Genomic DNA, 16187 nt, shown 5'->3' with positions numbered 1-16187 from the left:
TTTGGATACATATATTTTCTTGGTTCCAGATCCTGAGAACAATGACACCCCCCCCCTCCCCCGCCAACAATGGGCACACTTGCCTCCCAAATTTTGGTTTCTAAATACTATTTCCAACTAGAAAAACTAGAACTACTTTAAAAAATAGCTGATTCCAGAGCTAAGGTATGAAAAAGACAAATTGAGCCTAGAATATCTTATTGTGCCAAAAGTATGGAAGGACTCAAACAATGCTAGGGATATATCAAAGACATAAAAAGTACACTGACCATAACTAAAACTATTTGAACATCAAAGTAAATAATGGTTTGAGCAGATTATAACCCACTGGATAAAATGGATATTCATGAGTCCATACTGATATAAATAAAGAAATAAGTTGAAAGTTAATATACTTCCCCACAACATACTTATAGAAAACAAAAAGGAACAATTTTACCATTATTCTGAGATTAATATTAACATCATAAATAATGTGCCAACAGATAGTATGCATTGAGATAAATAATAAATCGCTTTTGCTATTTTACTGCCAAAGATAGATAACCTGAATCCAATAATGAGTAAATAGAAGACAAACCTTAAATGAGGAACATCTTACAAAATAAGCAATTTGTAATCTTCAAAAATGTCAAATCCATACTACTCAAGAGAAAACTGAGGAATCTTCCAGACTGAAAGAAACTGAAGAGGCATAATAACTAAATCCAATGCTTGATTCTAAACTACTAGTAGATCCTTTTGCTATAAAGCACATTATTGAGACAAGTAGCCAAATTTGAATGGGGTCTGAAGATTATATGGTAGTGATGTACCACTTTTCTGAATTTGGTGGTTGTATTTCAGTTATAAAAGAAATATTTCCTGTTTGTAGGAAAAATATGTTAGAATATTCAAGAGTAATGGGGTTATGATATTAGAAAATTACTCTCAAATAATTCAGGAAAAATATCACTTGTACTGTAGCTGCAATATTTTTGTGACTTAAACTTGTTTCAAAATAAGAAAATAATTTTGAAATTTCAAGGTCAATGTCTTCTATGAAATTTTGTCATAATCCTGAAATAGTTGTAAGGTCAATTTATAAAAAAAGAGTCTTTTATATTTAAGGAATTTTTATGATACAATTTGTGGTAAGAATGCAGAGATGTCTCCCTCAGCCCCTTTAAAAATAAAGTGGAATAATAATGAAAAAGAGCAATTATATTCTGTGGGACTTACAATGAAAACAAGACCCCTCAGAAGTTTAGTAGTATGGTTGTAGGGATGATTTTCTGTTTTTTGTTGTTTTATACTAAAGGCCTTTTTATATATTATAGTAAGATGGAATCAAATACCTACAATAGGTATTGAAATATCAATGAATAGTATCTGAACAGAAAAAAATTTATGGTACTTCCCTAGTGACAGAAAAGTGAGTAAAATTGACATGTGCACAGGTAACATTTTATATTTACTTACATTGATATAATAAAATTATTTTCATATAGCATGTTCCCTGGCTGCATGAACTTAAAGTGAATTCCAGCAAGAACAGGCCATGTAGGCCGTGCATGCGGAGAATCCTATCATGACGCTGCAGATATCACTGAGTCTGTTCAATGTATAGATGTCTCAGTGTGCAAGAGTCGCAGCCACAATTAGAGCAGCAAGTCAATTTATGAAGTGGAGCTTGAGTGTGCTATCAGGATGGATTTGCTGAAAAGTATACTGGTGTACTTGGGAGAACTGGATGATTTTCTTTAAAACAAAATGTGAAAGTGTGTAATTTCAGAAATTATGACACTGCAATATCAAGCTTGGCAATTTGGAATTTAAATATTAAATATTTAGATTAGGAAATTAAACATGTAGAGGAATAAATTAAAATATTTTACTCATTTGATCTCTAGTTTAGTTGGTCCATCAAGAAATAGATTTTATCATATTTGGCACTTAAAATATCTGGAAGATCATCATTATTTTCCCATTACTAGCAAAGGACCACAGAGGTTGGGCATCTTTTTCTAAAGGTAATGAAAGTTTAAAGGATACTGTCTTTTGAATATGCCTTTCTGTTTTGGGGGAATTCTCTTTATTCTTTTAAATGACAGAGCTGTGGTATAAAGGATTTGGAGCATAATTGAAGGGGTGAGGCATATGGGGGACCAGGTTATCTGAAATTTGCTGGCCTTTCATGGAAAGACTTTGCCTCATGTCTCCATGTCTGCCAGCCCACAGGGAGTTCCTGCAGGCCAGGCATTGTGGTGTGATGATAGAAGCCAAGAAATAATAAGTCTTCATTTGTGAGAAAATTAACTTTTCACAAATATTATGATTTGAAGAAATGTATAGTGTTCACTTAAGAAAACAGAGTTCCATGTTACTAAGGATAAAGTAAACAAGTAGCACATTAGAGTGGCTTCAAAATACAATTCTGCTCTATATCTATGGAAACAAACAAATTATTTAATCTCTTTGTGCCACATTTTTTTTATATATAAAATGAGGGTAATAACACCCAAATCATAGGATTATATGAGCATTAAATGAGATAACATGTGTAAATTACCCAAAGTAGTACCTGGGACATAGGAAATACTAATTCCTAGTTATTATTATAATTATGGGGGAGATCAAGGAGCAAAGATCAAGTTATCAAGCAAAAATAGAAGCAATAGAACATATTTTGATGGATCATTCTCTGAATAAGTATACTATAGCTGACACTATATTAGGGCATGCAAGTACTCTTTTTTTTTACCTACAGAAATGGAGATAACAGCAGTATTCCTCACAGCATTTTTATAATAATTTAATTATAAAACTTAGCAATTTGCCTGGCACTACTAATAAGCACTCAAAAAAACTCCAGTTGTACAATTATTGCTAATTATGATGATGATGATGATGATCTAATAAGATCAGAGTTTGAGAAATACATGTGAAGGCATAATTACAATTCTATAGTAAGATAGGAACAGAAGAGTTAACATTGCAGTTCTTTTTAAGAATGAGTACGGTTTTTCCAGATGGAAAGGAGGGGAAGAATATTCATGGATTCTCCATGTGTTTTACCTAAACTTGACTTGTTTACAAAGAGTCACTGGACCCACAATTATTCCATTGAGAAAGTACTTTTGAATTGACCATGTCCACACAAACTAATCAATCAACAAGTAATTGAACACCAAATCTGTGAAATATTCAGATAAAGTGTAAGACAGCCTCCCAGCTGGTTTTTCTATATCCACGTTCTCCCTTCTTTATCATACGTTTCATGAGATTGACACACTGACCTTCCTAAATGCTGTTTAACTGCCTAAGAACGTAAAATCATTCTCAAATGCCTGCTGTATCAAGGCCAAATGACTTTGTCTGGCTTTAAGGATCCTCTACACAGTGGTTCTCAACCTTCTGGCCCTTTAAATACAGTTCCTCATGTTGTGACCCAACCATAAAATTATTTTTGTTGCTACTTCATAACTGTAATGTTGCTACTGTTATGAATAGTCATGTAAATATCTGATATGCAGGATGGTCTTATGCGACCCCTGTGAAAGGGTCATTCGACCGCCAAAGGGGTCGCGACCCACAGGTTGAGAACCGCTGCCTACAGTCTTGCAATTCAGAGTATTGAACCCATACCAACAACACCTGGGAATGTGTTAGAACTAGATAATCTCACAACTCAATCCAGACCTATTAGAGTCTGCAGTTTAACAAGATCCCCATGTATGCAAATTGAGGTTTGAGAAATGCTGCTCCACAACATCCATTCATCTAAACCAAACAAAATCACTAACCCGTAGCACAACCATAGTTCCATCAAGAAGAATTCAATATTTCATTAATATTTTTGCATCCAAAGCAATCCCTTTGCTCATATTTTTAACTCTACTAGACATACCTTATTTCCTTCCTGCCTACTATCTAAGTCCCATCCATTCTTGAAGGTCCAGTGAAAAGTGCCATATCATCCACCAAACTAAGACCATTGAAGTCACACTTACCTTGCTGAATACTCTTGCATTTAGGCCAACACCATTTTATTCTTATTTATTGTTCATTCCTTATTAATTGAGTAATCATTTTCTGAATGCTTGCAATTGTTTACCAGGCCCTGTTGCACTGTCCAGATGCAAACAGAAATCAGACTTTCCCTGCCCTCATTAAGCTCTCAATCAGAGCAATAATAGTTCAGGAAAGAACCTTAAGTTCCACAGGCAACAAGTGCAAGTGGGTAGACGGAGGAGTGCAGGACCATATAGGATAAAGCTACATGATTTGTGTTTTGGGGATATTAAAACTACTTAAATAAAGGAAGTTACTTTAAAATATATTAAGACTCTTGTGGAATGAAATAGATTAGACATTTCAATTGTTAGAGACAAGACTAACACAAGAGATATTGTGCTTTAATTTTTTCATGTCCATTTCACAATCATTTAGAGTTAGACCATTGTGTTTTTTACAGACCAGCAATGGCTTTCTTCATTCATTCAACAAATACCAGAATGTTAAAAGAGCTCTTCTTTGTCTTTTTCTACCTCCTTAAGTTTAGACATGGTAGGCACTGAATAAATACTTGTTGATTGAAGACAGCCTTTGATCTGAAGTTGGGGACTAAGTTTACACACGTGGAACAACCATTGCACAAATGCAGCCCTTTCCTCCCACTGCTGCTATTCATGACATAAGGAAACGTTCATGAATTTGCAAAGACATTTCAGTTTACTAGTAGTGTCGTTTAGATCAAAAAGTTCCTTCAGGGTGCCATGGGAGTTTCTGTAGCTAATGTTTGTGCTCACCAGAGACTGTGTTGGAGCACAGCCAACCAAATGGGATTGGCTAGTAAAAGCTTTTGTGGGTGAGCATTTTGGAAACAAGTTTCAAGACCATTTGCCAGCAAAATCTCAGCAGGTGGAATTTAAAACATAAGTTAATGTAAAGGTTTGACCTAGAGGGGCAGGGGAGATAAAACACTTAATGAAGTTTGTAACGTTCTATCATCTTTGAAAGTAAAAGTAAAAGTTAGTTTTTCTTGTTATTGCAAAACCAGTAATCAGTTCTTTAGATAGAACCAGAGGTTTCTGGTAGACAGACATTCTTCAAAAGGTCTCATGATCCAGACAGCACTGAGTACATTAAGGTTAGATATTATGCAAGATCTTTTTTGAGCCCCTTGGTTCTTTCCATGTGATTCGTGAGTGATATCACACCAGGAAACTTCAAAACCAAGCAAAGTAAAAAGACTATTTCCAACTTACGTAGACTAGAACTACACAGGATCCGGTGTCACACAAAAAGTGTGCATTACTTTGACCGAATAATAAGTAATTTCCTCATATATACTTCAAATTGGTTACAACTTTGCTTTTTTTTTACATACATGTTTTTGTATTGATTTCAGAGAGGAAGGGAGAGGGAGAGATAGAAACATCAATGATGAGAGAGAATCATTGATTGGTTGCCTCCTGCATGTCCCCTACCGGGGATTGAGCCCACAACCTGGGCATGTGCCCTGACTGGGAGTCAAGCTTTGACCTCCTGGTTCATAGGTCGACACCTAACCACTGAGCAACACAGGCCAGGCAGTTACCACTTTCCTTTATCTTACTCAGCAATCTCGCTGAAGATGAGCATTCCCACATGATGTGCAATTTTCTCTTCAACTTTTAATTTCTCTGGGTACAGAAGAAAAACTCTGGATCCTTAATTGAGCAATTAATATTTATTAAGTGAATATAGAGTTTGAAGATAGTGCCAAAATCTTCCTTTCATCGAGAGAACCAGTCTGACCGACGCAGTGGTGCAGCACCCAGCTTTCGGTAGAAGAGCCAAGTCAGGACTGAAAGGGGAACTCATTCTTCTCCTCTAGTCACTCCCTGGCATCTGCTGAAGTTCTTGAAAGAATGCCAATTAGGAACTATTTACATGTTCCCTTGGAGGTTTTAGATAACTCTTCACTAAGAACTGTTTGGTTTTCTCATTTAGACCATTTCTCCAGAGTAGGATTTGCAAACTTGCTGCTGAATATGCTGTTTGCCGACCATGGCTAGGTTTCCGTACCGACATAAAATACTGGTACTCGAAAAATTCATTAAAGAAGTGACTCATCTTAACTCCCAGATCTAAATTTGAGGAGTGGTTCTACTATGTTTTCTATAATGTTGTCCCAGAATTCAAGCAGCAGGAAATAAAGAGTTCAGATGCAAATAGTTCATGGAATATGCCCAGACAAGGAACTTGCTGCTTCATACCTTGTGCCATTAAGAACTTCGAATTATTTTAAACTTTTCTTTATATAGAAATCCACTTATCTGGATTTCTACCATTCATCTCAGTTTTCTAAAACACTGGTCTCCTTTACATAAGAATATTCCTAAAGTTATACGGCTTCCAAACTTCATCATTAACAAGAAATTAGCTTTTAATAACCACATTTTGAGCATAGTCTGCTAATATTCGGCCCAATTAAAATTTAAAAATACATAAGACCTGTATTTTAAATAATCTTATTTATATTTGGTTAAATTTTGATTAAATGCTCTATTTAGTCATAGATATAGATAGATATAGATACACACACACACACACACATATATATGTGTGTGTGTATATATATATATATATATGATGTAACTTTCTGCAGATCCAGCCACAGAAAACATCTTTTAGGCTGCCTACATTAATGAAAATTTTATTAGACACTACCAAATGTTGATTGAAAAAACATGCTAAAATATTACTGTCAGCCACTGGTGTACAATTTCTTACCAGAGAACTATACAACTTCAGAATAAAATGTTTACGGCCTAAATACATATTTTAGCAGCCACTAAAATTGTTAGGAAGATCTTAGATCTCTGCTTCTTAATTATAGTTTAAAATTTATTACATAAGATCAAATTAAAATATAGTTACTATTTGTAAAATTCCAAACATTTATGAAAATATCATTTGCTAACACTTTAAATCAGACTGAAAAACAGAAAATGTTTCTTATATGCCTACTAAAGTTTCTCTAGTCTTTTGCAAAATGCTAAAGTGATCATTTGTCCAACAATGCAGATGGTTAATATTCACCCAAGTGATATCAACAATTTAATGCATCATGCCTTTACTTCTCATTAAAATTGTATTATTGAGGCTTGACCAAATGATTTTCATGCTTGGCCCTCCATTTAAGTTTGATACTCTATAGTAGTCCTCCTAAATCAGGTTTTCCCCCCTGTCTTCAGTTATTATCCTTCTTTCTCTTACTCACTTTCAAGAAATAGAAAAAGCCTCTTCTATGTATCAATCCAAAGTATGTTCAGATAAAAGGGAAATAACTCAATAGTCTTGTTGAGGGGTTGATATTTGAATATTAAAAGTTGTTTCCTTTACTCGTTGGTTTGCCTATGCCTATTGAGGTCAGGTGACCCATGGTAGTGACTTATTGGAGTGCATTTTGAATTGGTAGAAAACTTCTAATAGAGGAAAGGTGGCAAATTTAGCAAAAGAAAAAAAATGAAGTAAGAAAGTCCACATGCATACTGTATTCTTATCAAGTCATATACTTGCCCAACAGCTACAAGCCTCTCTGAAAATATTTGTATGTGTGGGTGGAGGCAAGTTGCCCAATAAATTGTAAGAAGTGTTATCAAATTCATCAGGACTTGGTTGTAAATTTGACTACAGTTTTGGCTCATAACGAAACGAGGAGGAAATATCTGATTAAAGTGTGCATTGCTGCTGAGGCAACTAATGTTGCCATAGCAATTGAAATGAAATGTGCAAGAAGATAATTAAATCTAACCCCTTTAATAGTTCTGAAAGTCAATGCACTGCCAATAGGAAAAGTTGTCTACAGTAGTAAGATAAAACACAGTCCTCATGGAAAGTCTATTTACTAGAGTTTTGTTGTACCCTTTCTAATACATTGCTTTAGGTGTCTAATTTGAATGTTCTCCTTTAATAATCAAATACAGTTTTGACCTTGGATGCAGCTGCCTAGAATTTTCTGCTGGATTATTTGTATCATGGGAGTAGACATCTATAAAAAATATCCGATTTTTCCCTCTAGTTCTTAAAAAAGTGTACTAAAGCCAAAGCTGTCATATTTGAGGTTGGAATTCAGTAATATCTAGAACGTGCTGCCCTCTTCAGGAGCTAGTGTTTAAAATACTTTGATAAATATTTAATCCATTTAGAAATTATAAATATGAGTTATAATATCAAAAATTGTATTAATAATTCTTTAGGAATAAAAACCACATGCAAAAAAGTATGTCCAAGTTTTAACTTTTTCCATTAAAAATATTTCATTAAAAATCAATAAGTAAAAATTTTAAAATAAGTTAATATTTTTATTTACTATGAAAAATAGTTTCCTTAAAAGAAACTGCATTTGTGGGGAGAATTCCTAAATTATTACAACTTCCACACTTCCATATTTACTATCCAAATGTTTCTAAAAGAGTAAAATATCTAAAAAATAAGATATTCCCTATGTGAAAATCTTAAGATACACTTTAAATCATAATTTTATTCTCCAGCAAAAAGTCAGTAGATTTGTGAACATAATATTTATACTTTGAAATTTTAGCCAGTTGTCATTTGCAGAAGTATTACCTTTCCTGGAAATAATGGTTTCAAATTACAATAACACACTATAATTTTTATTCAAAATACTTCACTTGTAATATTGAAAGATCTGAAACATCATCATCCAAAAATTCAAGCAAATTCCTTTTCTGCTTATGTTACCTATTATAATTTCTTTAGCCATCATCTAATTTTGGCAGAAGGAGATGAATTCAGAATGTTTTGTCTAAATTAAGTTTAGGATACTTAAAAACATACAGAAAATGACTAACACTTACTAACATTAATTATCAGGATATAAGAAAAGCATGTTTTCTTACACTCTGACATGTTCCTTTATATTAGAGATTTTGAGCTTATTTTGTACTAATAAAAACATGAAAGTAAATGTTAATTTAAAATTTAAAAAGCAATAACAAATACCATTTCAAAATACAATTTTTTCTAATTTTTATCATGTGATGCAATTAAAACCCTGTTTATAATAAAAAGAAAATCATAAGAAAGTGGATGGTTCTTTATCATCACTTATTCAGTGGGGAAAATGAGGAGTTTGCATTCCTAATTTTGTTTCTCAGCTTTTACACCAGATTTTTAGTTCAAGATTCCAAACAGGAAATTTACTTACATATAAATGATAAAAATGGTCATTATGTTGACTTTAGGAAAGTAAACGGTCCCTCAATTTTCCCTTCGAGTTTTAGGCACTATACAGTTGATCCATGTCTATCAAATGTAAAATTCTACAGAGCCAAAGGGGAGAAGGAAAACACACACACACACACACACACACACACACACACACACACACAAAACCTGTTGACAATATTCTCTTGAGCCTATAAGATTTGTTTTGTGGAAAATAAAATGTTTTATTCTTGACTTTGAAAGTACTTATCACAGCAATTGCTTAATCCTAAAGTAGCTCTGTCCAAGCCATATAATACAGGCTCAAGAATTCTTACAACACTAATTTGTGTTTTCTGCAATAGATTTACTTCATTTTTGTTTTGTTTCTGATGCATTACATTTGGCAGTTAGGATCCCTGTGAATGGGGTTATAATGCATAATATTTTCTTTGCTTTCCAGGGAATTTATGGCACAATGGTAAATTTCATCTTTCCCAGAATGGTGAGTAAAAAGCTCTTTCTACATTTGATAGTACTGAACACAAATGAGAAAAAATGAATTATTATAGTAAAAGTGAAATATCATTGTTAAATGTGTTGAATGATCTGATAATTATAAGGTAGCTTATACTCTTGAAGTAAATAGATGTTACATTCAAATTCTATAACCAGTTCAAAATTCTCACCAAGCATGCTAGAGGCTCTTCAAAGGGAATATAAGGTTTTGCTTTCTCTGGAGGATTGCAGTTGAACATAGTGTAGTTCATATTTTGTTATCTGGGATAAGTTATTTAAAAATATCACAGATATAGAAATAAATGTGGTTTACATTCTGTGAGCAGAAAGAAAAAGCATTTCGGTGGTACAAATTGAGAATGAGTGAGTGAATATGAATTCTTTGGAATTTATAATGTTACATAAAAATTGATTGTCATTTATATTTGACTGGGACTTTGCAGCATCTGTGAATTTTAAAAGTATTTGTTTTCTAAGAACATATATCATAACTTCTAGGCAAATTAGTTACTGTATGATTTTGTCTAAACACATAGTTTTGTTGTCTTTATGCTTTATGACTTAAAAGGGAATATTTAATTTTAGTCTCTAACTGTAACCTCTTTACAATCCAAATAACAATAAAATTAATCTTATTGAATGGAAAAAGTCAATATAAAATGATATTGCTCAGCAAGTTGTCCCCTATGAAGTTTTTCCCCAAGTGGTTCTTAGATATTCCATCTAAAGAAGGAATTTCTCACAGTAGAAAAAAAAAATCACTATGAAATAAATCAATCATCAAAAAGTACTATGTTAACTAAAAATAGTAGGGCACAAAATACAGACATTATATGTTGTGTGCCTGTGTGCTTGTGTATTGAGGGGAGAGAATACTGGGATCATATTGTAGGCTTAGAAAAAAAGATTCACAAAATCACACAAAACAGCAAGAAGATGGGTAGTTTAATAGTCTTCATTCCTTCTTCATTCTGAATTTCCTAGATTAAATATGTATTAGTCTTATAATAAAAACAGAAGCACTTTTTGAGAAATTTGCTATTTGAAACTGTACTAATTTCATAATAAAAATAATCTTATACCATTAAAAAAAAAACTACCTAATTCCAGAAGAAACTAAAAATCTATGTATATAAAAGCCTAAGTGACTGTTACGACTGGTCAACTGAACAACTGGTAGACCGGTCGCTATGACGCGCACTGGCCACCAGGGGGAAGACGTTCAAAGCAGGAGCTGCCCCCTGGTGGTCAGTGCACTCCCACAGCCAATTTCCCGCAGTCTCCCCCGGGCCGGCCAGCCCCGATCGGCCGGATCGCCAGAAAGGCCGAGGGATCCCCCACCTGTGGACGAATTTGTGCACTGGGTCTCTAGTATAAAATAAAAATTAATTAACCCTAGCTGGTTTGGCTCAATAGATAGAACATTGACCTGTGGACCAAAGGTTTGATACTGGTCAAGGGCACCTACCTTGGTCACAGGCTTCTCCCCGGCCAGGGCCCTGGTTGGGGTGCAGGCAGGAGGAAACCAAATTTCTCTCAATATTTCTCTTTCCCTCTGTCTTCCATTCTCTCTAAAAATCAATGGAAAAATACCCTTGTGTGAGGATTAAAATAAAAATTAATTTGATAAAAAATAAAATATTTAAAGTGAGGGTAAAGCTATTTTATTAATTTTACTCCAATACAAAAGTGCAGCTTGGATTTAGGCATATGTGTGGAAAAGTAAAGATTTAAAAACTAAAATAAAAAGATCTGAAACTTCACATTGGTTTTCAGTACATAAGAATTTGTTATTTTATGAACTTTTTTTCAGTAGAACAAAAGGTCTGGCCAGAAAAGGCTAAAATATGAAAGTAAAACTTTAAAAATAAATTCACACATCAGGAATCAAACCCGTGACCTTCAATGCACAGGCCAATGAGTGGAAAGGAGGGATGAGGAGAGAGAGAGAGAGGGAGAGAAATATCAATGTGAGAGAGACACGTTGATGGGTTGCCTCCTGCACATACCCCAACTGGGACCAGGGATAGAACCTGCAACCGAGGTTCTTGCCCTTGACTAGGAATCAAACTGGTGACCTTCAGTGCACAGGCGAATGCTCTAACCACTGAGAAAACTGGCCAGGGACACCTTTCTATAGTTGATAGTACTGAACACACATGAGAAAACGTGTATTGTTATCATAAAAATGGAGTAAATACTATTCACATTAATGCTTCCCAAATCTTCACTTCCAGAACTGGTTTTGTGATTGTCTACCTCACAAACTAAAAAAGATACTACAAAAGCTTAGAGCATTGAAAAGTTAAAGTCTTTGTGTACCCATTCCCCACTGGTAAAAATTGAGGGACTAAAGACCAGTTGTAGGATTTTCAGTAAGATATTTCATATACTTGGGTTTAAAATTCTTGATGTGTTAAATCAGGCAGTTATACTGGAAGATTTTTTATAAAATCTAAATTCCTTTCTAGCCCTAGAATTTTGCAATAAAATGGATATATCTTTAAACTTATTATACAGAGAATAAGATAATACTGTGAGATTTGGAGTTATAAGAATGAGAAAGGTTTTAATGAATAAAAGGGTAAATTTCATTCATTTGCAAAATTCACTTATATTGAAAGTCTCATCCAAATTATATTGTGTAAGAGAGGGATTATGCATTGTGTATTTTGATAATATTCTTTCCATATTATTATTTTTTAAATGTACCTTAAAATTTAACCTGAATTTTCTCACTTTGCTTTGAATGAGATAACACTGTATATTATGTATGAAAGGAAATCTAGCATTAGTCTTTTCTAAGAGTGAGGAACCAAATTCCTACATGTATTTGTATATAGAAATGTGTATTTTAAAAAATTTTATGCTGCCAAGATGTTAATATGCTAGATTGGAGAATCAAAATTCATAATTTTATTTTGTATCCATTCTATACCACCATTAGTACAACTAACATAACATAGCATTTTAGAAAGCATATTAACAAAATTAACCTCCTGTCTATAACCAGTGCAAGATCAATATGATAAATTATTGGATAAATAAAACATCTGTCTATTCAAACTCTTTCTTTTGATTTGCAAGTGTGCAAATTTAAGCACACAGACATTCTGGATTACTATATGAATGGAATTGAAATGTAGATACATATTTTGTAGTCATATATCTATTAAAGCTAAACTTTAAAACAATAAAGTTTCAGCATTACCAAGTTTTTAAAAATAGATTGGTGATAAATGTCAACTATTTAAATAAAACAATTTTCTCAATATAATTAATCTGCATTTCAACAAAATAGATATTTCCTCTCATTCCCAATTCTGGCTGAACTTAATGAGCAAGGATTGAATGCATAGTTCTTTGAATAGTCACAGCATCTAGTCTTCAATCAACAATCTATATATATAAAAGGCTAATATGTTAAGTGTCCGACCATCTGACAGGTCGCTAAGATGCACACTGACCACCAGGGGGCAGACACTCAACGCAGGAGCTGCCGTGACATGCACTGGCCATTTACAGAGAAAAGGCACCATGGACCTGGTGCCCACAAAGCAACACTCAGCTTCCCCCATGTGGGACACAGGCCCGCCACCATCCCGGAGTCACACTCCACCAAATTGCAGCCAATGCTGCTGAGACCCCATGGCACAAAATGCAGTTCACAGCCAGCCAAGCCCAGAAATGGTGGCTGAGGGCACTGGGTAATGATGTCACGTAACAACACCGGCTTCTTCTCCCTAGTGACTAGCCTCCTTGGAGTTTCTTCAGCCCAGGAACATGACTTGCTTTATAGCCAGATGCAAACATTGTACACTTTAACCAAATGTCTGTGAAGCGTTTTTATGTGCCTCATCTCATTTGATCCTCACAGAAGTCCTGGAGTAGGTAGATAGAAGACTTGGTGGAATCCTATTTTCTTTTCATTAGCCAGAAAACAGAGATTTAGAAAGCTTAGAAACTTGACCTGACTGAAAAGAAGTAAGAAATGGTGGACCTTGAAAATGACTTCAGGTTTTCTCACTGTACAGAATATAGTCAAACACTGCTGCAGTTAAATATTTTACTTTTTGTTCTCCCTGTGTGATCTACAATAATAATCTGCTTCATGTTGACATTAACTGCTGTGCTGCTGACAATTACCTGAAAGAGAAGTTGGGGTGCTTCACTGGGCTGGAAAAAATTTAGCTAAATCAGAAGGCTGGTCTAATTAAGCAAGTTTATTCTATATATATAAAAGGCTAAATTGACTCACGCATGTGCATGTTTTGATCTGTCATTGTTGATCGTGAATTTGGTTGACACTTCTATTATAGAGAAAGGGCGAATAGAGATATTAAAATATTTCTTCTAATTAATTTCCTTTCAGTGTGCACGAATCCATGCACCAGGCCACTAGTATAATATATTTTACTTCTGAGAACATTAATAAAAATGTTCTAATTTCATTAAAGACAAAAATTCTATATTGGAGTTAATTGTAGTCAATAGTCATTTTGCCATTTATCTTTTAAAATTCCACCACTTTTTCCAATATATCCAAAGTCAATTTTTAGGTCAGATGATAGTAGTATTAAATCATTATTAATTAGCCAACAGATTGATTACTTTTAAGATTTGGAAAAAAGCAAAGATAAAAACAGTCCTTTCCTTTTCCTTCAAATAAAATTGCATGCAATTATTTTTGCTGAATATAGATCTCTGTTGGGATTTCCGGTTTCAAACAAACTTTTTGGTTCATTTAACAAGAATAATATTCATCTTAATTAGCAAAAAACAATTGATGGGGCTTTTTACGAGAGGGAGTTCACTCTGTGCACTGATTACAGCCACTAGATTATCCATTAAAAAAAAATCACTGCTTTTAAAGCAGTTAGTTCTATGTTATCTGTTAGTAGCCATTGCTTTGAAGACAGGACGTCTTTCTTGATGAGTGGTTAATAGAGTTTGTTTTAACCTCCAAACTTTCCTAAGCAATGTCCAAAGTTGGCTTCTCAAATGATTTATTACCATTTCATATCAGTTCAAATATACAAATCAAAATCATGAAATAAAAGACATTTCTGGTGTGTTATTGAATTGTTTTACATGATTTTTAAAGTTAAAATATTTGCTTCTTATTTTTAAAGGAAAATGTTTTTAAATATTTAGTAGCAAAAAAATAAAATTGCAAATACATAAGAAATAACAAATCGTAGATATCCAAGTTCCCTGTATACCTTTCAAGCTCTCTGTGTAGCCTTTTAAAATTCCTTAACCTTTTTTAACCAAAACTAAATTTTCTCTATCCCTTGTTTTTCCTTGTAATTTTAGCTCATGTATTTGAATCCCTAAACATATTATTGTTTGGTTTACATGCTTGCAATAATATGTAAATTAAAAGATATGTATTTGTAACTTTTCCATTCAACGTCATGTTCCTGAGTTTCAACCATTTGCAGCACATAAATATAATTCATTAATTTATACTGTTTTTTATTATTTGTTTGTTTGCTTGTTTGTTTATTTTCCATCACCATTTATCCCCTCTATGCCCCCTTCCACCTCCACCTATCCCCCTCCCTCCTCACAATGAGCACACTGTTGTCCATGCCCATGAGTTCTCAGTTCATCCTGTTTTGTAGTGTCCCATTCAATGACTTAATTTATTTGTCTCCTTCCACACTGATGGATTTGGGGTGCTTCCAGTTTTTGGTTTTTTACTGTTACACATCATGCTGCTATGAACATTTTGAACATGTATAAGTGGAAATGTATAACAATTTCTCTAGGGTAGTGCTTCTTAACCTAGACCAATTTGGCTCCCCAGGGAATATTTGCCAATGTGTGAAAATATTTTTGGTTTCAAAACTTGGGGGATGCTACTGGTTTCGAGTAGGTAGAGGCCAGGGATGCTCTAAAGGCCAGGACAGCCCCCACAGCAAAGAATATCTGAACTGAAATGTCAATTGTGGAAGGTTGAGAAACTGCTCTAGAATATATACTTGACACCGAGTGTGGAAAATTTCAAATTGATTAGATAATTCCTAACTGTTGTGCAAAGTATCCATTTGACACCCCCTACCGGGAATGTAAAGATAAGTGTTCAAATAATGCTGCATTCTTGTTAGCACTTAATATTGTCAGATACTTTAACGTTTTCTTAAATCCATTTTGTGAATGTGAAATAAAACTTCTCATGGTTCCTATCATAGTCTTCCTAGTCATTTTAAAACTGGAATTACAAATAGAATCTCAGGTCTAGTGAGAATGTATTGGTGGACGGATCCCAAGGAAGGCTGATTCTGAAACTTCATTCCAGTTCTTAAACTTTCTAGGGGTCTACGAACCAGTAAAGTGCCTTTGATTATTTGAGTTGTATCTGTAACTTACAACCAAAATGGTCCCGATAAGTACACTTTATAAATAAAATTAAATTCTGAGATGGTTTCCCTGCATGCTGATAGTCATAGAAGGCAATGAATGAA

The 16187-nt window shown here is 34.0% G+C and overlaps 1 protein-coding gene across 9 annotated transcripts in view; it reads left to right on the top strand.

Moving 5' to 3' along the window:
• ADGRL2 (adhesion G protein-coupled receptor L2) overlaps window positions 1–16187 on the top strand; it is a 282141-nt gene that overhangs the window by 50591 nt on the left and 215363 nt on the right. For all 9 annotated transcript variants that reach the window (XM_005865701.2, XM_005865705.2, XM_005865708.2 and 6 more), the window contains exon 2: window positions 9662–9703. The gene's annotated coding sequence lies outside the window, so the exon portion shown is untranslated. The remainder of the gene's footprint in view (window positions 1–9661; window positions 9704–16187) is intronic.

The sequence above is a fragment of the Myotis brandtii genome, unplaced genomic scaffold (genome assembly GCF_000412655.1).
Source record: "Myotis brandtii unplaced genomic scaffold, ASM41265v1 scaffold21, whole genome shotgun sequence".
Taxonomy (NCBI): Eukaryota; Metazoa; Chordata; class Mammalia; order Chiroptera; family Vespertilionidae; genus Myotis; species Myotis brandtii.
Note: the sequence above shows the minus strand (reverse complement) of the source record. Positions and strands in the feature narration are given on the sequence as shown.